General features: G+C 51.6%; 1 protein-coding gene across 1 annotated transcript in view; it reads right to left on the bottom strand.

Annotated features, from left to right (window-relative positions):
- Positions 1-12128, bottom strand: part of LOC128826928 (uncharacterized) — a 303519-nt gene that overhangs the window by 93429 nt on the left and 197962 nt on the right. Inside the window, exon 2 of the mRNA XM_054010502.1 lies at positions 1820-1901. The gene's annotated coding sequence lies outside the window, so the exon portion shown is untranslated. The remainder of the gene's footprint in view (positions 1-1819; positions 1902-12128) is intronic.

Genomic DNA, 12128 nt, shown 5'->3' with positions numbered 1-12128 from the left:
AGGTTAGTTCAATCAGGGAGGGTGAGGCCCTCTTCTAGCAGTTGAGGTGTGAACACCAAGGGAGGAGAAACTGCTCTTGTAGTTGGCTAGCCATTCAGTCTTTGTTCAATCCTGAGCTGACGGTGTCAAATTTGCAAATGAACTGAAGCTCAGCAGTTTCTCTTTGAAGTGTGGTTCTGAATTTTTTCTTTGCTGTAGGATGGCTACCTTTAAATCTGCTATTGTGTGGCCAGGGAGGTTGAAGTGTTCTGCCACAGGTTTTGTATATTGTTTCAATTATTTCAAATTTGGTGACAATAGATACCTCCAGACCAGTGGCACCGCTATGGGCACCCGCATGACCCCAATATGACAACATCTTTATGGCTGACCTGGAACAACGCTTCCTCAGCTCTCGTCCACTCACTCCCCTTCTCTACCTACGCTACATTGATGACATCTTCATCATCTGGACTCATGGGAAGGAGACTCTGGAAGAATTCGACCATGATTCCAACAGCTTCCACCCCACCATCAACCTCAGCCTGGACCAATCTACACGGGAGGTCCACTTCCTAGATACCACAGTACAAATAAGTGACGGTCACATTAACACCACCCTATACCGAGAACCCACCGACCGCTATCCCTACCTTCATGCCTCCAGCTTCCATCCCGGACACACCACACGATCCATCGTCTACAGCCAAGCACTGAGGTACAACTGCATTTGCTCCAATCCCTCAGACCGAGACCAACACCTACAAGATCTTCACCAAGCATTCTCAAAACTACGATACCCGCATGTAGCAGGGTGGACACCTGCTCCTGCCTGGAAGGGCCTGAGAGAGCCCAGGGAGCATGAAGGCTGAGCTGATTAGGGGAAGTGGCTGTAGCTGGGGCCACGCCCCAAACAGCCTCAGCAGGCCCTATAAAGGCTGGGAGCCAGGAGCTCAGGCCAGAGTCTCTCTCTGAGTGCAGAGAGAGAAGGGCCTGGCTGCAGGGAGCTAGACAGAGTACCTGAGTGGAGCAGGGCTGGGGAAAGGCTGAGGAGCTGGGGAGCTCCAGCCTGGATAGCCCCAGGCTGCGGCCTGGTAATAGGCCAAGGGGTACTGGGGGTTGCAGAGGGCAGCCCAGGTCTAGGCCAAGGCAGCAGGTCCGAAACCAACCTTGCTGATGATGAGTGACCTATACTGCAGTCTGCCCCAGAGAGTGGGGGCTAACTGGTGACTGGCAGTGGCCTTATCCTGAGGTGAGGTGGGGTTAGTGGGTGGGGGTTCCCCTGGGAGGGGAGACCTAGCGTGTGGGTATTGCCAGGGGGCAGCACCCAGAGCAAGGGGCACCAGGGTCCTGGGCGGGACACAGGGGCCAGTGCAGAGGACAAGGCGGATCACCCGCCTGCAGAGGGCACTCCAGAGGCTGGTGAGCTAATTCCCTGGACGACCAGCAGGAGGCGCCGCAGGGGTGAGTCCGGACCTTCTCTTACACCGCACGAGGAAATAAGGAAACAAATCAACAGAGCCAGACGTGTACCCAGAAGCGTCCTGCTGCAAGACAAGCCCAAGAAAGAAACCAACAGAACTCCACTGGCCATCACCTACAGTCCTCAGCTTAAACCTCTCCAACGTATCATCAGTGATCTACAACCCATCCTGGACAATGATCCCTCGCTTTCACAGACCTTGGGAGGCAGCCCAGTCCTCGCCCACAGACAACCCACCAACATTAAGCATATTCTCACCTGCAACAAAGCTCGATGCCAACTCTGCCCACATATTTACACCAGCGACACCATCACAGGACCTAACCAGATCAGCTACAACATCACCAGTTCATTCACCTGCACATCCACCGATGTTATATACGCCATCACGTGCCAGCAATGCCTCTCTGCTATGTACATCGGCCAAACTGGACAGTCGCTACATAAAAGGATAAATGGACAGAAGACAGATATTAGCAATGGCAATATACAAAAACCTGGAGGAGTACAAACAGCAAACAGGAAAACATGAAGAAAGAGCTCTCCAACCTGGAGACTTTCATACATAACCAACCCTCCACACAAACAGACTTTACTAAAAGAAGACAGGAGATCTACAATTACACACTTCACCTTTCTACAAAGGAAAAAGGACTGTAAGCTGTCTAAAATCCTACCTGCCACATGGGGCCACGATAGAATAGTGGTACCCCAAAATCACCCAGCAATATCGTCAATTTATCCAGCTCCACACTTAACTCGGCAGAAGCGACTGTCCTACCTCGGGGACTCTCTTTTTGCCCCACCACCCGCACGAACATGATACAGTTCTGCGTTGATCTGGAAGCCCTCTAGTCTATAAGGTGCCACAGGACTCTTTGTTGCTTTTCATACCAGAGGTTCCCAACATGCTTTACAAACCAACTCCCCAACAGTCTGAATCACTATTGATCCCAATTGCTATGGACCTGCATTCATTCCACAAGTGGAACTCCCTTGGATGGCAGTTGATGTTTTGCATGCAGAATCATAGAATATCAGCGTTGGACAGGACCTCAGGAGGTCATCTAGTCCAAGCTCCTCCTCAAAGCAGGACCAATGCTCGAACTACTGAACTATCCCTCCCCTGTCATGCTATGGAGATCCACTGCACATCAGAGTGGGAAATATTGCTGAGTCTGTGCGGAATGAGAGACAAAGCACTGGCATAAGTAAGCCCCTGATAGTGAGATGTAAGATTTTGATAAATCGCCTTTCAAATAAAAGCTCTGGGTTTTGCATCTTTTACTCCTGAGTGGTGCAGATTCATGCAAGCAAGCTGTGATGCGGTGTTCATCTCCAAACAAGGCCTGAAGGGGTAAGTTATGCCAATTTACCTATAGGCTGCACGTGGAGGAAAGCCAGGAAATGTTAAGGCCTAATTGGTCTAATCTTCATCTCCAGGCCTTGTGTGGGGTGGAAACCCCATCGCACAGGCCCACAAGCGTAAGTACAATTCAGATCTGAGTAAGGGTTGCAGCACTAGATCCATAAAATATCAAGTCAGACAGCTATCTCTCATCAACATCGAAATGTGTTTGGCCCAGATCCTCAGAGGTATTTAGGTACATAGGCTAATATATACAAAAGGGACTTAGGCATAGGATGATCAGTGTCACAACACCTAACTTTTAGGCCACTAGGCAAAGCGATAGGCACCTTTGAATGCAATCCACAAAGCCAGCATGCTAGGAGCCACCTAAGCCATCCAGCAGGAGAGGCAGACAACAGGGGCATATCCTAAGTCCCACGCTTCTCTCAGAGTTCAGCACCTATCTTTGCTAGAGATCCATGAACTGAGGTAAGAAAGGCATTAGGCCACCTAAGCGGTGAATAGGCCTGATTTGACAGGTGTGCTCAGATGCCACCAACTGGATCAAGACTTTTAGATGAGTTTACACAAAACAGCTGGGGTGGGGGGGAGAAAGAGGGACAGAGAGCAGCTCTCTTATAACCTTTAGCCTAGTGGTTAGAGTACTCAACAGAGATGTGGAAGACAACCCCCCGACATTCAAGTCCCCCCCTCCACCCTACCTGAGAGGAAGCAGGGATTTGAACAGGGATCTGCCACATCGGAGGTGAGAACCCTAATCACTATGGTATGGAATATCCTGATCTGGTGCTCCCTCAGTCTCTTCTATTGAAGTTTTTCAACTTAAATTAAATCATTATTTATTAATTGGGCTAGACAAAGTTAAATGACACTATAGCTTAGTGATTAGAGCACTCACCTGAGCGATGTAGATCCCTGTTAAAATTCCTTCTCCTCATCAGGCAGAGGAGGGACTTGAACTGGGGGTCTCCCACATCCCATAACCACTAAGCTAAAGATTATAAAGGAAGGTTCCCTCCACCACCTGCAACTGTTGTGTTAACTCGCCTAATGGGCCCAATCCAGTAAGCAGCCTCTGGGCATGCCTACCTGATCAGGCCCAGCATGCAATTGAGGTGGACAAATGCCTGTCTTCCCTGGTTTGTGGATCAGTCTGGAGCACAGACAGGAGACGGCGTCTGAGCGCCTGCGGTGAGGCAGCACAGCACATGCACACAGGCAGAAATGTAGGCACCTAGGGCACTCCCTCTGCACATGATCGCCACTGAATTAGTTTAGGAACGTACAGGGGTAAGCAGCAGTCAAAGGGGAGTTTTGTGGCTCTCAGTACAGATAAAAAGGGCGAGAATTTAACAAGAGGACAAAGAAAGCAGAACTGACAAGTTTACCTGAGGCTAGACATACATATTCAATTTCCTTACTAACAGATCTCCGGCTAATGGTCCACCATTTGCTTAAGCAGACTCATTGTTTATGCCTTAATGTTCCTTTTTCTGACAGCTGTATTTCAACATTCCTTATTTCAGCTTAAAGGTACATACAGCATTTCTTCAATCCATTCTATTTTTACAATATAATTCATTCTACTTTCATAATCCCTCCTTTTGGTCAAGCTACGCTATGACCAACAATTACTGGGTTCCACATATTAATCGTTCTTTATCCATTTCTTCATCAGCGATATTCAAAATCATCGTATTAGCACTCTGTTTTGGGGCAGTCACCTGGGTGGCATACCTTACACAATTCTGTATACAACAGGAGATTAACTGAAAACATACAAAAATCATTAGGATTCCAAACAGGATAGTCAGGGCTCCCTGAAACAATCAGTTTCCTATGCCAGAGAAATTGAACAGGTTACTTAGCCACTTCCATAAAGAACTCGGCTCTTCATGGGGAAGATATACGATTTGTTCTAAGTGGCTAACGCGATCTAGTACCTCATTGGTGTCGTCAGGTATAAACACACAACATTCTTTTCCAGTGAGAGCACAGGTCCTTCCTTTGGCCACCAGCACTATGTCCAAGGCTTGACGGTTTTGGAGGGCTATCTGTCGGATCGCCTCTGTTTCTTTGGCCAGGGCTCTTAAACTCTCTCCGGTTTCATTTGCCATTATTTCAAGTACTGCTTGTAACCTCAGGAGCCCTTTTGCATGGTGTATTACTCCCCCAAGTGGGATAAGGGAACCGCCAGTGGCCTCTTCCCAGGTTAAGGGGCTTATGTTATTTACATACCATTGGGCATCTGGTAAGTCCCTTCTTCTTCGCCTGAAATTACGGAGGCGTTCTCGTGGGAAGGACCCTAGCACTCGGAATTCTGGGAAGAGTCGGGCGGGATAACAGATACCTGACCAGTTAGCTGGTAACGCAGTATAAGCTTTGGTCCCACAAACCCAATGATGGCCTATTAAGGCCGGGAAGGGTCGGTTGCACCCATTTGTCACATAGGTGCCTGCAAAGGAGTAATATCCTCCAAAGGGGCACAGGGTAATTCTCCTTACGAGGAGTGGTGTTATTTGCATGGCATTGAAAGATTGTATTGTTTTCACTAAGGTTACTGTAGGGGGAACATGAGATTGACTTTTCTGTCTGATCCCAGGTCGAGAAAAAATTCATAACCCCATACCTGGCCCACCACTCTTTAGTTTTGTTCGAATAATCCCATGCACGATTGGCCACAATATGCCGAAGGCAACGGCTTTTTCCCAGATCCAACCCTGTCTCATTACATACCCAACACCAATGACCTTTTCCCTCTACCACACTTATCCATTTAGATACATTTATTCCCACTGCTTCCCAAGTGTCATTGCTGTTCCATGTTTTGTTAAACGGACGAGGTCCTCCCGTGAGGTCTGGGGAATTGAGTGGGATTGCCAGGACAGGAACACCAGCTTGAGAGTGGGCTGGGATGTGGCTGCAGACCCAGCAATTAGAAATATTAAGGGTCTGAGCTATCCACACTTGCTGCTGGATAAAAGAATTGTCATTGTGGGCTCCCCAGACCTTAAGACACCAGCAGCCGAGGAACAGGCGCCACCAGAGGCGCATGTCGGAGGCAAGGCCCTGCTGGTTCTGACAACCTCAACTGAGGGAACTGCAGTCACAGTTTTACATCCACCAGGGAGCAGGCGCTAGGCTCACTACTGCTTCTTCTTGCTCCTTGCTTTAGGTCGTCGTCTGCTTCTGGCAACCCTTACAAGAGCGTAGATTGTAAGGTATTGCAGGCTGTTCCTCTACCTCTTCTTCTGGAGTCAAAATTAACTCTGTGTGGTTCTGAGGTGATGATTGGTTCGCTGGGGATGGTGCCTTCTTACACTGTGAAGCATGTATCCACGCTGCGATGCCAGATAGTTTAACAGCCGTCTGGGTAGTAAGCAGTACCTGATGAGGACCCTTCCACCAGACAGAGTGGCAGGAATTCCCTTGGCAGGCAGAATATGATTTAATAAACATTTGGCAACAGACAGTGCGTCAGCCTTTCGAGAACCAGAAACTAAACATACCGTAACCAAAATAAATTCATATTGTTGTCACTTAGGCATTTGTACAAAATCAAGTTGCCAATGCAAGAATGGTGTTTGGGGCAGGCTCCAGAACCCCTGAGCCACTTTTACAGGTTTACCAATATTGTGGCTTTGGCAAGTGGTACAGGCGGCACAGTGGCGGGTTGCAAAAGAGCTGAAATGGGGGGCCCACCATCCTGCCTTAGTTACAGCAGAGACCATCCCCTCCTTTCCGACATGTGAAACACCGTGTAGCAGGGTGGCCAGCGACGGGTAGAGTGAAAAGGGGGCCACAAAGGCGCCAGCAGGCGAACGCCAAAGGGAATCAGGATGTAGAGAGCAACCCTGGGCAACCCAGGAGTCCTTTTCGGCTTCTGGGTCAGAGTCTTGCAGCAGGGTGAGGTTAGTGAGGGTCGGCGGTGGTATAGAAACAGAAAGGGAACCTAGAAATGCATCTGGAGATGGTTCTATGGCAGCAGCATGTTTAGCAGAGGCGTCAGCAAATGCGTTACCCTTAGCAACATCAGTATCCACCATGGAGTGGCCAGGGCACTTAACAATAGCTAGGGCAGACGGAAGTAAAACTGCATACAGGAGAGCAGCGATGTAGGGGCCATTTTTGATAGGGGTACTGGCGGAGGTAAGGAGACAGCAGGGAGGCCAGAGAATTGCTCAGAGAGGACTGGGGAATTTGTAAGTAGACCCCATCTGGGGAAGAATAGATGGTCCAGCCAAGTTTACAGAACAGATCCCGACCCAAAAGGTTGACCGGAGTGGAATCCGAGCGAAGGAATGCATGAGCCGTGGAAACAGGAGCGGATTTGCCATGGCGCCGGGCCCACGGGCCGAAGGGGCCCAGGGAAGCCGCTCTTGCCCGCTCTTTAGTGCTGCCGGCGCTGGGCTCCTGCTGTGTGGCAAGGCAGGTGCTGCAGCAGCAGCGAAGCTCCGCCCCCAGCGCTGGGTGTGTGCCCCGCCCTCCCTGTTGCCGATTAGCTGTAGCCTGTCTCCCAGCAGCAGGAGGGAGGGGGAAGGGCTGAGATCCGGCTAGCTAGCTGCTCCTGGGAGGAAGGGAGGCAGGGCCAGGCCTTGGGGAAGGGGGCAATGGGGCCGGGGGGGGGGGCCCACGAGCTATCAGCTGTTTGGCGGTGGGGGGGCGGAGGAATCATTGCAGAGCCACCAATCAAGGAAGTTTTTCTGGCTCTGAGTCGCTGATCACATGGCTGGTCACTGGTGTAGTGGGCAGGGCTGTTTAGGTGTTTTTTGGCCCCCAGCCAATCAGTGATGGGAACTCTGCTCCTGGAGCAGGGACTGAGCGACCCCACAGGTGCAGCCCCACCTCCTTCTCCTGCCTGCTGCTTCCTGCGGCTCTAGTGCAGCTCCCAGCCTCGCTTCAACCTCTCACCCAACGCAAGGCAGCCAGGAGCAGCAGCTGGGCTGGTCAATGTATTTCAAAGGGGGTCTTGGGGCGAGGGGGAGACTGAAACCCCTTCCAGGGTGGCTGTGCTGAGAGCTGGCTGCTGGCGGGGTGGGTGTCTGCATGCTGGGGACCTGGGGGGTACTAGCTGCCACCCAGCTCTCTGCATTTGGCAGGGGGCTCAGCCAGAGGCATCTCCGAAAACATCCCCTGCACCCCCGCAGCACAGAGAGACTGAGAGTACCAGGCCCTGCTGGGCAGCTGGACCAGGACAGGCATGTGGGGGGGGGGTATCTCCTGGTCTCTCCTGCTTGCCCTCCCTCCCCAGGCAGAGACGCCTGCCTCTCAGAGACAGTGTAGCCACATGTGTAGTGCGCTTGGCTCCCCTCCCTGGCATCTGGGTGACTGCCTCTTAGGGAGCTGGAAGGAAAGAGGCAGTGGGGAAGAGGGATAGGGGGATGGGTAGGAAAGGGAAACTGAGGCTATCAGGGGAAAGTGTCCTAGCAGTGCAATCTCTGCCTTGGGGTGTGGATGGAATTGTCTCCCAAGGGAAAGCTGGAACAATCGGCTGCTGTAGTATGTGTTTAGTCCGTGTGCTCTGGGTGGGCCGCATGCTGAAGGTTACCGATCCCTGGGATAGGGAAAATGGGGGCCCAGCAGCAGCTGGGGCTCCCCTGTTAAGCAGGCCCATCAAACCCTCACCCTGACAAGCCCCACCTCCCCTGCATCTGTACCATGCCGATGACCCCCCCCAGATACCCTCCCTACTGAGCCCCAACCACCTGCACCTGGACCCCCATCCAAATGAACCCTGTAGATAAATCTCTGTGTTAAGCATCTTCACATGACTTTCATATGACTTTGTATTATGCCTCTTCATATAACCCTGTATTAAGCTATTTTCATACAACTTTGTATCAAGTCCTTTGATATAGGAACTTTGAATCAGATCCCTATGTAGAAAAACTTATAGAAAACTTTGTGTTAAGGTTTGGTATAATGTTATAGCCCCTACGGGTATTTAAAGTAGAAGAAAAATGTCTTTTTGCTAGTAGAATAAGATGCCCACACACACACACACACACACACTCCCTTAATCAACTGCCAAGTTGAATGAATGAGGTGTGAATAAGCAAGGCGTGGAAGGCAGCACCTCCAGACAGCTAGTTGGAGAGGGGATGGAAGTCAGACCCAAGGACAATCAAACTTGTCAAGTGGGCTCACTAAAGTAGAGCAGATATATTGACGGCCTGGGGAGGGGGGAGGGGTGTTAGAATCAAGCACCTTCTTTTGGAAACAACCTCTTTGAACAGTATTGGGACAACATCCAGAAGGAAGCAGCACAAAGGACCAACGGACAGAGATTTTGAATCTGGTCTAGATTTGCATGAGAGGGAAGCTGCTATAAATGTGAGGTGTCTTGCAGAGGACCCTGGGTCTTGTCAACATTGGAGCATTGATCCAGATCTGCAGAAGCAGGGCTCCACCCCTCCCCTAACTCACTCACCTGGCCAGTGAAGTTAAGGGGAGCAACTAGTTGGTAACAACAACAAGATGGAGTGTGTTTGTGTGTGTGTGTGTATGTGAGTGCATGAGTGTAATCTAGATCATATGCATATGTAACCCTTCTGCCCATCTAAGTTGGCAGCAACAAGGGCCGGTTCTGTATCTAGGGGTTCCATTTCAGTAACGCAATGCAAAAGCGGCTCGAGCCCCCACCCCGTGACCTGGGACAATTACATACCACCCCCTGGGTGCCTCTAAGAGGCAATACTTCCCCTCTCGCAAGCACGGAGTCTGAGTGTAGCAGAAAATGTTTAATAACATGAGGTAAACGACATCAGCATTAAATTGGAAAAACACCACAAACAGGATTCATAACACAAACCATGAGCAAAAAACCCACCCCAGCAAATTGGGCTGTGTCCCAAAAATCACCCAGAGTCCCCAAAGTCCAACACCCTGGTGTCCCTGGTCAGTGCAGCCCCAGAGTAAAAGGGGGGGGCACGCAGGGTGTTAAGGGGCACCTTACGTGATCCGAGGCCGGCCATCTCTCCATGGGGTTCCACCGCAGCCTTCACCATGAGCCAGTCCACTTCCTGCTGTTCCACAACCTGCTCTGCTCCGCTCCCTTACCTGTGAGCCGCTCCAGCCATCCCCACACCAGCTCCACTCGCCCTTCTGCCCCACAAGGCTCCGCGCCGCTCACTGCCCCTCCAGTCATCCCCACAAATTGCTCCACCAGCTGCTTAGCAATATAGCTTTAGGCTCCCCAGTTAACACAGCACTCAACTCTTAATAACTTTAGCTTTTCTGTGATTTCAACTCTTAGCAATTTCAGTTCATAGTAGTAGACCCCCAGTGCTACTGCACCATTGGCCCAAAGTGAATTCAACTGAGTAGCCTGTAACTAGACTCCTAATGAAATCAAAGTTAGCTTTGACATTCAACAGTAGAGAGAGAAGGTGGTGCAATTAGTTTCTCAAACCAGGGAGAAAACCATACCATCAGGTACAAATACCACACCCCATCTTCACTCAGTCCTTCTGTCATACAACAGTTCCACTGGCCTTGATTCACAGAATCAGGGTAACAAAACTTTATTCTTCCTGCCCCAATAACAGAGAAAACTGGGTATCCCACACCAGCCAAAGTAACCACTTTGAGTTGCTGTTGTTTCATGCCAGGCGGGTGGGTGTGCCTATGCAAACAAGATCAGCCCCTGGAGTTTTTTTCCACACTCGCCATAATTCCCCACCAGATGTCAGGGTAGAGCTCATCCGGACTCTGCTTACACATATGATACAGTATTGATTGATTCATGTATTACCAATGAATGTGGCATTTGCCTTATTCCCCCTGAAAAGATCCTGTGCAGTACTTCAAGTACAACAGCCCCACCTCCCCTGCACCCAGACTCCCCCCCCCCCCGAGTGCCAACCACTTTCACTTGGTCCCCCCTGCAGACTCCCATTGCCCCTGCACCTGGCACCTCCCTGTGCATCCAGATCCCCCACTGAGGTGCCTGCACCCAGACCCCCCCCCATAGAACCCTCTTACCCCCCCCCACAGAACCCTCCTACCCCCATCTGGATCCCCCACACTAAGTCCCTCTGCACTTGGATCCTGCTGCCGGGCTGCGCCTCCCTGCCCACATCTGGGGAGCCTGGCCCAAAAGGGGCAGGACCCCAGGGTGTTTCTGTGGCAGGCCTGGCCCTTGTGCTGTGTCAGGGTCAGGTTCAGTCTCACTGCCAAGTCCCTGTCCCAGGGGGGTGGGGGAGGCTGCAGGGTGATCTCCCACCTCCAGGCAGCCAGTGGCCTGTGCTCCCCACTGCCATGGTGGAGCTTCCACATTTATTTATTATTAAAAACAAATCAGAATTTTAAAATATGATGCACAGAATGTGATGCAGAATTCCCTCCGGAATATGGGGCACGTACAGCTGTGATGGTGGGACTGTGAAGGGGGTGCTGGACAGGAGGGGATCTGTGGGTGGGGGAGCTGGGCAGGGGGTATGGTGTGCAGGGTGCTGTGCAGTTGTAGCCGGAGGGGTCTCTAGGCAGGGGGTGCTGGGCATAGGGATCTGTGGAGGAAGTCTCTGGGTGAGGGGGCAGTGGCATAAGGGCAGGGCACTGGGCTGGGGGCAGTGTAGAAGGGGAACGCTGGCAGCGCAGGGCTGGCAGGCCAGTGTGCGTCTAGCAGTTTAGGGTTTGTAAACAGTGCCCTTGTGCTGGCTGAGTGGGGCCACTCCGCTGCGCCTCATTGCCCCCCAACCGGCCCCTTGCTCTGCGGATCGACCCCATCACATGCCCTACTTCCCCAATGGGGGCCTGCAAATATGTTTGGCGCTGGGCCCACAAAAAGTTAATCCGGCCCTGCCTTGGGGGAAGAGGCGGTGCAGGGGCGGAGTCTCGGGGGAGGGGCAATGCAGGGCAGGGCATCGGGGAAAAGGGGCAGGGTGGGGGTGTTGCCTTGAGTTGGGTGGTGCAGGGCTAGGGCCTTGAGGAGAAGGGGAAGCACTAGCTCGAGAACTCGGGAAGGGGCATTGCGGGGGACTAGGAAGGAAGACCACTTCGCTCCAGGACAGACCAAGATGAGGATCTCTCCCTTGCGGTTCTGCAGAAATCTTCAGCTGCCGCTGCTCCTGCATCTACTGCCTCCTGGAAAACTCAGCGGGAACCAATTGACCTCAAGGACCACGCTCGGTGCCTCTAGGAAGACGCGGACAACCAGCAAGGATGAAAAAATCAGCACCTGGCTGAAGAAAACCCCCGGGGATACCTCTGCAGAGAGATTTTGCACCACAAAGACGGCTGTTTGGGACTTCACAGTGAGAAGCAACAACATCTCACCAGCTCTTCAGGAGGAGG

The sequence above is a fragment of the Malaclemys terrapin genome, chromosome 21 (genome assembly GCF_027887155.1).
Source record: "Malaclemys terrapin pileata isolate rMalTer1 chromosome 21, rMalTer1.hap1, whole genome shotgun sequence".
Lineage (NCBI taxonomy): Eukaryota > Metazoa > Chordata > Testudines > Emydidae > Malaclemys > Malaclemys terrapin.
Note: the sequence above shows the minus strand (reverse complement) of the source record. Positions and strands in the feature narration are given on the sequence as shown.